A 12,906-nucleotide genomic window follows, 5' to 3' on the forward strand; every position below is an offset into this window, starting at 1 on the left:
CACCCAAGGGCCCTTCCCCATCACTTTAAAACAGTACAGTACTTATTTACCTTTTCCATTTCTACTTCCTAAATTTGCTGACTGCTTGATGGGATTAATTTATACTAGAATAAGGAGATAAAGGTAACTAAATCAGGTAAATGAGGTGATAATATCTAATTCCAGCACGAAAACCATATAGACTTAACAAGTGAATAAACAAAAAAGTTTTAAAGCAGAAACAACTGAAGAAGTTAAAAATTTTGGATTAGTTGCAGCTGCACTGCTGACGTCCGTACTAGATTCACTATGGCAAAACTAACATAGATATGGATACTCAGACTCTTGCATTTGTAGACAACCTTCATCCTCCACTCTAAAAGTACTACTGTGACATAACTACACACATTAAAAAGTTCTATATTAAGAAGCTCTGGTTGTGAGAAATAGCGGTTCTTATTTTAAAGCAATATTGGGACAAGATTAGTTTTTCACTAAGAATACAGGTGGTGATGAGAAGGACTCTGTACATTTTGAGTAGAGTAGCAATCTGGGGTGCTCCTAATGATGTCCAAGTTTAGGCAGAACACATGTCGAATAATGCTGAACTGATCGTCCTTTGAAAGATTTAATCTCAGATACTCCGACGACCCTGAAATTCTCTGTCCAATCAGAGAAGGTTTTTAGTACTTACACTGTCACTTTCCTAGTCCAGACTTTCATCATGATCAAGTAATCTTGATCTAGTCGACCTCTTTTTGCCAGGAGATCCAAAAGAAATATGGAAAATAATAGTGAGTAAGAGAGGTAGAAAATCTGTTCATGATTAACCACACTCTATGTTTTTTAAAGTAAAAAATCCACATCAGTCAAGAACTAAAATTCTAGACCAAGTAATCTAGTAGTGTTGTCAGGAGAGGAATGAGAAAGGCCATAGCCAATGAGAGCAAGCTAAGGCACTGCATTTTCAATCCACCCCTAATGGAGTGTTGGAGTGTGTGTGTGTGTGTGTGTGTGTGTGTGTATGATGTGGTGTAGTATATGTTTGCCTTTTGACTCCTGTATAATTTTCTATTTTCTGTATCTACCATCTTTGACTTTCCCATTTCTCAAGTGATGTTCTCTTTAGTTGCCTCAGTTCCTATTTATCTCAAACGGTGCAGAGATGAACAGCCTCATACCTGTGTTCTATTGGGTATGTTTGTAGTTTCTCTGACTCATATATTATTGAGTCATTGTGTATATGCCTCCGTAATTTCTCCTAAATGCTGCATAATGCTTTGCAAAATGACTTCATGGTTTGACCCCCTCTCCACAGAGGATCCTGCTTTCTCACATGTTTGATAATCCTTGGAATTACCTGAGTATAATTATTTTTGTCAAACTTAAGGGTGGCAAGTAATGTCTAATTCTCTCACTTATTCTCTGATTATCTGTGAGGCTTAGTATATCTTTATGTATTTTTAAGTCATTTGGATTTCCTTGTTTTGTAACCTATTTCATTGTTGACTACTTTTGATTTCTATTTGATTTTGTTTGTTATATTATAAACAGTATCTTTGTCTTCCTGAAATAAATTACTTGATGGGCTGAGACACCAAAAAAGCTATTTCCCATCTTGCAATATCTATCAGCTTCGTATATGGTGCCTTTTTTTTGGAACAAAATGTTAATTTTAGTGTAGTCATAATTTTTGTTTATTGTTTTGAGTGCTTGAAAAGATGCATTGGTTACGTGTAGCTTGTATGTGTCTATTATTAATTCATGGATACTGATTTAGTTACTTAAATATTTTCTGTTTTTGCATATTTTGCATTAAGCTTTATCTGTTTCTAGAAGTGATACGATCAGCTTTCTAATTGTAATTGTGTAATTCGAAGTCTCCTTGTGGTTTGCTTGTTTTTGTTGCTGTGGTGCAACAATTTTCTTCTTTGTCTTCCTCTTCCTTTTTTTTTGGGCAGTGGGTGGGGGAGGATTTCAGGTACACAAAACAGCACAGCAGCATGAACAACTTATGCAACTCAATTCTTTTTTTAAATTTTTATGTTTTTGTTTTCCTTTTCATTCCCCAATTCCACTCTTACATTCACCCCTACCTCCACTATGGACAGCCACTCTGGTGTATATATTTAATACATTTAGTGTTATGGATATACGTTATGCGTACTTCTTTCCAAGATCTATATTTTTGTTTTGTTTATTGGTGCATGTCTCTTAATTTTAAATAAATAATTATATTGCTATGGTAGAGATTACATACTACGTATTTTTGGATTCTTCTGAATTTTTTAGCAAAAACCTTTTTAAAAAATTTTTAAGCTTTTATTCAGTATTGAAAAACAGTGTGTGAGCAGGGGAGGGGCAGAGAGAGCAGGAGACAAAATTTGAAGCAGGCACGGAGCGCCTGGGTGGCTTAGTCGGTTAAGCGTCCGACTTTCACTTAGGTCATGATCTCGCGGTTCGTGGGTTCGAGCCCCACATTGGGCTCTGTGCTGACTGCCAGCTCAGAGCCTGGAGCCTGTTTCGGAGTCTGTGACTCCCTCTCTCTCTGACCCTCCCCTGCTCACGCTCTCTCTCTCTCTCTCTCTCTCCTAGAAATAAATTAAAAAAAAAAAATTAAAAAAAAAATGAAGCAGGTTCCAGGTTCTGAGCTGTCAGCAAAGAGCCTGATGCAAGGCTTGAACTCATGAATGGTAAGATCGTGACCCGAGCCAAAGTCAGCCACTTAACCGACTGAGTCACCTAGGCACCCCCTCAAAAACCATTTTTAAACTGAGTCTAGCGTGTCTGAAACCCACTTTATCATGTTTTTGCATGTAAATGAAGTTTGGGTGGACATTAACATTTTAGGTTCAAATATTCTTCCTTCAGCACTTTGAGAATATTGCCCCATTGTAATCTTGTATCCAGAGTCAATTTATGTTCCTTTCTAGATAATTTACTTCTTTAATTTCTTTTGATGTCTTTTTGATTCTGATCTTATCAAGAAACATCTTTTTTTCTTTTCTATTCTATTTGTTTTGTGAGGGAAACTTTCATTCTATAGACTTACATCATTGTTTTCCTTTTTTAATCCTAGGGCAATCTTAATCATGATTTCATCCCCTCTTTTTTTTTTTTTTCTCATATGAGCTTCCAGATGTGGGCTAACACTTCCACAACTGTCTTTTTTATATCTTAACTTTAATATTTGCCTTTTCCATGAGAATTTTCCTGCTGGTGCTCCTTAGACATCTTATTTTTCCCATGTATGTACTTCCTAGAAGTGTCAACATAATAAATATACATAGGGAGAGAGGAAGGGAGAAAGAAAAATTTCCAGCCCAGCCTCGTTTGTGTCCCTCCTGGTGAGTTTTAAGAGATATTTAAAATCTACATTCAAAAAAGGGAAAAAAGCACCTTGGACAACCAATAGAAAGATGGGCAAGATACTAAATTTCAATTAACAGAAGAAAAGAAGCAGAGGAGACAATGAAAGAAAAAATGTTCAAGCACATTGCCAATCAGAGAATGTGTTTCATATGATTCACTCATATATGGAATTTGAGAGAAACCGAATAGATGAACATAGGGGAAGGGAAAGAAAAATAAGATAAAAACATAGAGGGAGGTAAACCATAGGAGACCCTTACAGACAGAGAACAAACAGAGTTGCTGGAGGGGAGGTGGGTGAAGCGATGGTCATTAAGGAGGGCACTTTTCTGGATGAGCACTGGGTGTCATATATAAGAGATGAATCACTGGGTTCTACTCCTAAAGCCAAGACTACACTGTATGCTAACTAACTTGAATTAAAACACACACACACACACACACACACACACACACACACGCAATGAGATATTACTATGTTCTCAGGAAATTAGTAACATTAAAAAATCTGTGATACAATCAAATGCTGGTGAAAATGTGGGGAAATAGAAATTCTTGCCTATTGCTGGTGGGAATAGAAACTGGTAAATCCATGTTGGTAAGCAGCTTGCCAACACATAATATGTAAAACATACTCTAAAACCAGCAATTCAATTTTTATTAATATCCTCTGAGGAAATGCATACACATATGTTGGAGGATACATGTGTAAAATTTTTCATAGCAACATTTTTTTGAAATAACCTGTAACTTCCATATCCAAAATATTTGCAGTATACAAAATAAATGTATTTGTATAATTGTATGATGGACTATTATACAGCCATGAACCTGGATGAATTACACTTAACACAGCAACAAAATTCCTGTAATCACAATGTTGAGCAAAGGAAGCTTTACACAAAAGAATTCATATTATATGATTCCATTTATATAAAGCTCAAAACCAAGTGAAAAATATTTATATTGTTCAGGGAATGAATAGATAGTGGGCAAGAACAAATCTCCTAAGAAATTAAGCATTGAAAGCATGTTTTATAAAGATACTGGGGGAGAAGGCAAGAAAGTATCAAAAATTCTGTAAGCTGAAAAAGAACAGAACATTCTGACAAGTGAGTTCAATAGCCTCTTGGATACCTGGTGGCCCGGAGCTTCATTTCAAATAGATCTTTACTCTGCAAGAAAGGGAATACGAAATCTAGGGCGCAAGCACAATAGTAAGTCATTAGATTGGAGACATCTGCAGGAATTCAATGCAGTGAAATAGATAAACAAAACAAACATAACATATATAGGTAAACAAAAAGAAAATTCCTCCCTGCCAATGAAATATGGTGTTTATGGCCTTTGTTTGTAAGTATAAGGGAAAAATATTTTTACCTAAACAGATCTAAATGCAAACTGTGCCTAATGTGGCTAGACATATTTGTAAATCTTTTAAAGCTAAGAAGGAATACATAGATATTAATTTATTGCTATTCTCTAATAAAAATAAAATATTTAATAATAAAAAATGAATGCAGTAAATCTACAAATACTGATATAGAAGTTTTCAGTTTCAGAAGCAAGCAAACAATTGGGACAGATTACTATTGGGGAATAGAAGTTAGACTCTTGTCTGGAAGGAGAATCAAAAAAAATGTAATTTTTTTCTTTTTGTATCATTTTATGACCAAGTATATATATTATCTATATATTCACTTAAAATAATAATGGTAGTTACCTGAGTGATGAAATTATGAGCCATTTTATAGTGTCTTTAGATAGAGCTATATTCTTTTAAATTCTCCCAAAATTGTTATTAAAAAATCATTTTCTCTGGGTAGTTCAACTGGATTGAATAGAATGACTTAACTTTACATTTTATATCCTTTGGGTTTTGATTGTTTGTTCAATTTATTACTTTCTGCAGGTATTTCTTTTAAAAGAAAATAAATAAGAGGCACTGGTGCTGAAGGAGAGAAACCTGTCCTATTGTTTAATAACCTCCCTTACAACTGAGAGATGTAAAATACCTGAACTTTCAAATATGGAAGGAGATTTTATTCCCTGAAAGTCATTGTTAGGAAACAAAGAAAAATTGCTATAGAATGAATTTGGCCAGTCAGGGGAAATAACCGATAAAATGATTATTGGTAGCCTACTTGAAACTACTTTCCAGATAAGTGTTGGTAAATTGATTATTAGGAGAATTTCACATTAAGAAAAATTGTGGTTTATTGTGAAATGCTTTTTGGAAATTAAAAGAGAAATAATTCTGCTCTTAGGGAAAAAAAATCTTCTTGACCACGTGATCAAAGCTGGCCCATTTCACAGTAAACAAAGGGGCACGGAGACTGGGAAAGCTAAGACCTAAAGCACATGATGGTAGCACCTGGAGAATGTCTATAAACTTGCCCATCAAAACCCTGGGGAGATTGTCCTTTCCCTTTGTAAGCCTTAGTTATACATCCTTTTCTTTATTTCAATAAAATGCCCCATTTTTTTGTTTTTATTTANTGCAGGTATTTGGCAAGTACGTTCTTACTATGACCCGAGCGGAGGTTTTCCCCCTGAGCGGAGGTTTTTCTGTTTCGGACTCTCTCCTTTTCCCCTCTCACTCCCCATAGAGGGTAGAGGGGGATCGCCTCCCACCCTGGAGTCTTCAATCCCCGCCTGATTTTATCTTCCCCAGTTCGCACTCACATTAGAAGGCTCTCTCAGTGGATTCTGCGTCCTTTTTCTTCCAGTCTCTCAGGTTTTGTAAGGTTTCCAATGGCTTCAGATCTTTTTTGTGTGATGTATGGGCGCGAGTGCAAGTACGGAGCTCCTTACTTCTCCGCCATCTTGCCCCCTCCTCCTAGAAACTTCATTTTAAAGCTGGGTGGGTTTACATGCCTAGACTAGTGTCACACAGCTAATAGGTGGTGGATTAGAATTCAGACCTAGATGATTCTAAATCTAGATATCATGTTCATTGTTTCCATGCTTCATTCCCAAACACTAGTCATTAAACTGCTGTTTCTTCATCTCAAAATTTTCACTGGTTTACTGAGTGTCTTTCAGAGGAATTCATGACTATATGTTTGATAAATCTTAGAAAACTAAAAGTTGGATATTCTGTGTTATTTTGTAGTAAATTTCCTATTTATGAAATTCAGACATCTTTACACCATACTGACTATATAAGTAAATGATTACAAAATATTAAATGCTTAAATATAAAATTTCATCTCTGAAAAATATTAGATCGAAAGGCCAAATTATTCTTTTATACCAAAATGTTCAAGTCATTTATACTTTTAAATGTACTAAAACAAAATACACCAACAGGCTATGAAGAAAGCTTATTATTAAGCCTCATTTTTAAATTATTGACGATTAAAGCATTTGCTATTACAGGACAATGCTCACTAATTGTGAAGACCAGAACCCACCTGCCACATGCAGACATCCTTTGAGGAAGCACACTTTCCCTTCCCTTTCGTTTGAGTGCACATGGCATTTCCTAGGGTTATTTCCATGAATTTTCCTTGTGTGCTTTCACTGGGGCCTTCATCCAATTCATGGTTGAAAACATTAAAGTGGTTGCTTAGAAACGCTGAAGTTGGAAATTTATGAGTTTTCAGAAGGTTGCATTGAAGTAGGGGTAGCATATGGTGATCTGACATGTTTTGTTCCCTAGCCAAGGAGAGGGGTAGCCTTCTGTGATCTCTCTAATTATTTCATGGCACTTTAAGATGCCAAGCTGAATTTAGAAAACAGCAAGGCATTAGGGCTAAGAAAAAACAGAATGTACTTTTTTGTATTCAGTATTTTTGACCAAATTTTTTGTTGTTCTTTTTTTTTAAATTAACTGAAATAGTTTTGGAAATACTAAAGCAGACGGTTTTAACTAAAGGATAAAATAAAAGTCTCATTACTTTGGCTGAAATAGAAAGACTGGAAAGGGAAACAGCAGCAATCAAATGAATATATTTCATAAGGAAGAGTTATGGTCCTAAAAGAAAATTTTAACATTTCAAAGTCTATTTAATAACTATATAGTAGAAGATAATTCGTTTTTTTTTTCCCAACAACTTAAGAAGTTTGTGGGTATTAGGGAACAGAGTCAAGGAGGACAAATACAAATAAGAAATTAATAAATGACTAAGAAATTGAAGCCCTAGTAATGTATAGGTATTAGTTTATGCTTTGAACTTGGCCTGGGGAAAATATAATGAAAATTTGAGTGAATGAAATGAATAATTCATTTTCTCATGCTTAAAATGTTCACCAAAACCCAGTTGTTTTAGGAATCATGTTAGGATCTAGGGATAAAAAGAAGAGAAATACATGGACTTTACTGTCATAGAACTTATAGTTTTTGAGATGCAGACTTAGGAGCCGATATGGAGCCCCATATGAAAAGTGTAATGATCCAAAATTTCATGAGGCTTTGTGAACATACAGGGACTTTAATATAGCCATGGAAAATTAGGAAGATTTCAGGTTAGGCTAATTACTGAACAGTTCTAAAAAATCAGTGGTTTAATAGATTAGGACTTTTCCTTGCTTATTCATTTCTATATATTTGGTGTATATGGTAGAGCCCCTTTCATTTGGTCTTTCAAAGGCTTCCATCCTATGGTTCTGGAATCTCCAAAGAGCTGAGTCCATTGCTGGATCCTGGGCATCAGACAGGCAGCTAGGGATAAGGAAGACTTGAGGTCTGTTTTTTAGAGGGTAGGCCAGGTAATAAGACATAAGTCTATTGACCACAACTTAGTTATATGGCTAAATTTAACCTCAAGGGAAGCTGTGAACTAGGAGTAGTGAAAAGAAGTTTGTTGACTGACTAGCCTGTTTACCACACAGCTTTTGGAGATTTCATCAGGCTGAGCCTTAAAGATGTGAGCCTAGTATCCAGGTAAAGATTATGCAAGGACATTCCAGAAAGAAGGAGTATCATGATAAAATACATAGATGTAAAAACCTCATAGGACATTATAAAAACCAGTGTTGTTGGAGTGTACATTTCAGGTGATGATTAAAAAGATTTGAAACTCCACTGCTGATGATTTTTCCTTAGTTATACTTTCCAATATATTCAGTTGCCTACTTGACATCTATCCTCTGCTCACTCAAAGACATATCAAATTCAACCTGTACAAAACCAACTCCAGGATCTTCCGTTCTGCTTCCTGGCCCTTGTCTCACTTCAAACCTAGTCTTCCTTCATCCTATTACACATGCACGAAAAATGGAAATAATCCTTGACATCTCTAATTCCAGAAAACTAATATACCACTAAATCTTACATATACTAAGTTCAAATTTTTCTTGAATATGTTCATTTTGCTCCATTTCAACTCTACCATTCTACTCCATACTAATATCATCTACTGTCAGATGATAGCACAATAGGCACCTAACCCATCTCTCCTCTTGCTGTCCATTTTTGCCTGTCTTCAGTTTGTTATATACAGTTACCCATTAGAGACAGGATCATTACCATCATGTTAGTCTGCCTTTATTGTATCGGGTACTCACAAAGTCCTAGGCATTATTCTGTGGTGGGGGGGAGGGAGTGAGAGAGAGAGAGAGAGACAGTGCAAGTGGGGGAGACAGGCGGAGGGAAGGAGGGAGAGAGGGAGAGAGAGAGAGAGAGAGAGAGAGAGAGAGAGAATCTCAAGCAGGCTCCATGCCCATTGTGGAGAGTGATATCAGGTGAGGCTCAGTCTCATGATAGTGAGATCATTATCTGAGCTGAAATCAAGAGTCAGATGCTTAACCGACTGAACCACCCAGGCACCCCTAGGCATTATTCTACATACATTGCATTAATTATCTAATTTAGTTCCCATATAGCCCTATATTGTAGGGTCTATTCCTATTTCATTTTATAAATGAAGAAACCAAGACTTAGAAGGTTTTGGTAACTTGGCCAGTTTCAAACAGCTAACAGGCAAAGTCTGATCTTCTAGGCAGTCTGCTTCCTGAACCTGTGTTCTATATCCTTATGCTATAGTTTTCTCTTCGTGTAGATTTAAGGCAAATATTTATTTAAAAAATGAATGAAGAAAAAGTAGATTGGCAAGTGCCACATATAATAGAGGGTCATGTTGACACATTTTATCTTGTCCATATGTTGGAAAAGAACATTAAAAGATTTTAAGAAAACAATGGCATAGTCAGACCTAGAGACTTGAAAGATGTTTTTATTACATGTATGGAAGATAGAAAGCATGAAGAAAAGATTCAAAAGAGAAAGTAATTTCATTATAGTATAAAAGAAATTGGCAAAGGGAATAAGGACTACATTATATCATAAAAGGTTTGAGGTTCTTTCAAGTTCTTGATGGCATACTTCTCCTTTGTCTCCTTCATAGTCTCATTTCCTTCCCCAATATATCACTTAGTCTAAATGCAATATTAATTGCATCTTTCAAAAACAATTTCAGAGTCAACAGACTTTATGATGATTAAATGAGACATTATATATACAGAGTGTCCAATGCAGTTCTTCAAGAAAAGGAAATTGTTTTCTTCACTATCTTCACATTCTATTCCCAAATGACTTGAATATGAGATGAATGTAAAATTATTGCAGTCTTGAGCTTAGAAGAATAAGCAGAGTCACAAAACTATTAAAAATAATGAGGATAAGTGTCCAAGCGTGGAGAACTTTACTTTGGTGACTTTAGAAGATAGAAAAGAGTCAGCAAATATGTTTTAATTTTGCTTGTTTTGCTTATTCTGCTTAGTTCTGGTCAGAGCTACTGCTTTCAAATGATCCCAAATGGACTTTAAAATTCGGCTAACTGCAAGCACATATGCAAGTAAGCATAGAATGGTATGCAGTTTTAACTATTTATGTAAATGCTTAAAATAAATATAGCGTAAATAAATAAGCATACAAAATCTCTCTATGTGGGTGTGTTTGGTGTGTATCCGTGTGTGTGTGGTGTATATACCAAAATTTAAAAGAGATATCCTAAACAGAATATATCTTGAGATATTTATTCTGATATAAATAATATGACCCAATGTATCAGTTAAATAACACATGATAAAATATGTTGGCCTAAATTTCTAGTTTCTACTGTAAATGCTATAAATCTATTTGTGTATATAGGTTTCAAGATAAAATAGAAAACCTCATGTATAACAAGAATATTCAATGAATATATGAGAAAATAGTATCAGTAGTCACAAAAAATACTAAAGATACAGGTTCTGCAAGATGTTATGCAGTTTTGCTGAGTGTGTAGGACTTTGTATTTTCTGAAAATGTAGAGTCCCTCTGTGCATTATTTAACTCTTAGAGCAAAGAATTGGAAGGACTAGCGTTATAGAATGAATTCTTTATAGGAGAGAATCTGGGGAGTGCCACAGAAGGAGACAATGGCAAATGGAAGGGAAATTTCTTCCTTATTCCTCCTTGTAAATATTTCTAGTGCAAGGAGAACACTTAGCTGGATAAACAACAATTACCCTATTAGCATGAGGTTTATCAGGGAAAAATAAATGAAAAGAAAATTTGCATGTACTGTTACAGTTCTTTCCCTATATTTTATATTGACTTTTATTTATTTATTTTTCCCCAAGACACACCAGCTTTATTAAAGCTACTTTTCATAAACAATCGTGGTATTTCAGGCAGAACATGGGGAGACAATCATTAACAGTATACAACTTTCAAACTCCTTTCTTCAATGGACTACAAAAATCAGAAAGCTGCTATAAAACCCAACAAAGTCTTCATTTGATGCCCTGAGCAGGGAAAGTTTAGAGTGGGGATTGACACTTCACATTTAGCATGTTGTTTAACAACTTTTCACAAGTTGACCTTGACTTTCATGAAATAAAATGAAAATGGCAGAATTACCAGTTTGAAGATCCACAAGTTAAAAAAGGAACTCTTTTGAAGAATACCATCTCCATGGTGACACTGTAAGTCAAGAATTCCTCACATACTGGGAACCATTTTGGGGGGTCATGTTCCAACAGATCTCTAGATTTAAAGAGGTCAAGTTTATGTTGAAGGCACTGAGGGAAAAGAAGAACAAAATGAATTTTAGTTTTTCTGCACCACAAGACATTTGTGCCAAGATGGTTAATGTGTGTTAAGATCAAGGAATCCCTCCTCCTGAGAACCAAGAGGAAGTTTCTGAAAACTAGAAGGGAAAGGTATTTCCCCTCTATCAATTTAGCTTCAAAGATGTTCTGTTAGTGACATAGACCCTTCCCTTAAAACAACAAGGGAGTGTTCTGTGTGCTAATACCATAGTTAAAAAATAATTAAAACAAGATTCTGCATTTTTATAAAACTTGATAAAAATAGTATTTCAAACTGTACAGTCACCAGAAGTACACAGTTATCAAAGCTGTGCACACTTCACTTGGCATCTCCAGCACCTTTAGCTTTCTGTGCCTGGTCTGTCTTGGCATCTCCAGGGTCATTCCAATCCTTGCCAGTATTAGCTTTTCCCTCTCCCCCTTTGGGTTCCTTGTCTCATTCTTTGTAGAGGCTTGGGCTCTGGCTTTGAAGGAGCAGGTTTAGCAGATAATCTTGCACATCTTCTTTATGGCTCATCCTTCACCTTGGCTTTATCTCCTTTAGCATTCCCTTCAACCTTTCTCTTGGTCATGGTGGCGACAGTGGCAGGCCATAGGCTCTGGACATGGGATGCCCTGGTGGATGGGCTTTGGTGGGTCCGGGGGTTGTTCTTGCCTCTTCTTCATACTGCTTGTACTGACTTTTAATACTTGTATTTTTCTTTCTGATTTCGATGATATATCCACTATTAATAGCATATGAGTAACTTATCATAATTTAAGTATTTCATAATGATCCTAACATGAATATGATTGAGGACATATATAAATAAAAAGAGTGAATCACAATAATTTCTTATGTGAGAAAAGGGAAGATAAATTAATGTTTGGATTTTTATCACTGAATAATAATAATACAGGGGTGTGGGGAGTGGGTGAAATGGGTAAAGACAAATTTCTAATTATAAAATAAATAAGTCATAAAGATGTAATATGCAACATGGTGACTGTAGTTAATAGTACTGTATTATATATTCGAAAGTTGCTAAGAGAATAGGTCTTAAAAGTTTCCATCATAAGAAAAAGATTTTGTACTATGTATGGTAATGGATTTTAACTACACTTACTATGGTGATCATTTTGCAATATATACAAATATTGAATCATTATGTTGTATACCTGAAACTAATATTATGTATCAATTGTATCTTGATTAAAATATAATAAAATAAAAATGTTATGATTCTTAGAAGTCAATTAGATGTGTCAAGAACTTTACGTTATTATTAATAAAAGGCAGCTCTGAAAAAGATTGAAGATTTTATCTAGAAAAGGCTCTACTGGAGAAAATGCTCTTTTTTTCCCTGAACTATATCAGTGTCATGCTATGGGAGATAGGTACGGTTAAGAAAATTGGTAATTATGTGTGGCACATTTACTAAAATTATTTTGTTTATCTTAATTGGTAGTATTCAGATAGTCAGCATACTTTTTAAAATTGCCTTATTGTATATGGATGCATATTTTCAGAAAGAA

General features: G+C 35.1%; 1 pseudogene; it reads right to left on the minus strand.

The window, feature by feature from the left end:
* Window positions 1-10,985: 10,985 nt before the first annotated feature.
* On the minus strand, window positions 10,986-12,262 carry LOC144240383 (non-histone chromosomal protein HMG-17 pseudogene; annotated as a pseudogene).
* Window positions 12,263-12,906: the final 644 nt, after the last annotated feature.

This window comes from Crocuta crocuta, unplaced genomic scaffold (assembly GCF_008692635.1).
Source record: "Crocuta crocuta isolate KB4526 unplaced genomic scaffold, BGI_CrCroc_1.0 scaffold81, whole genome shotgun sequence".
In the NCBI taxonomy this organism is placed as follows: Eukaryota; Metazoa; Chordata; class Mammalia; order Carnivora; family Hyaenidae; genus Crocuta; species Crocuta crocuta.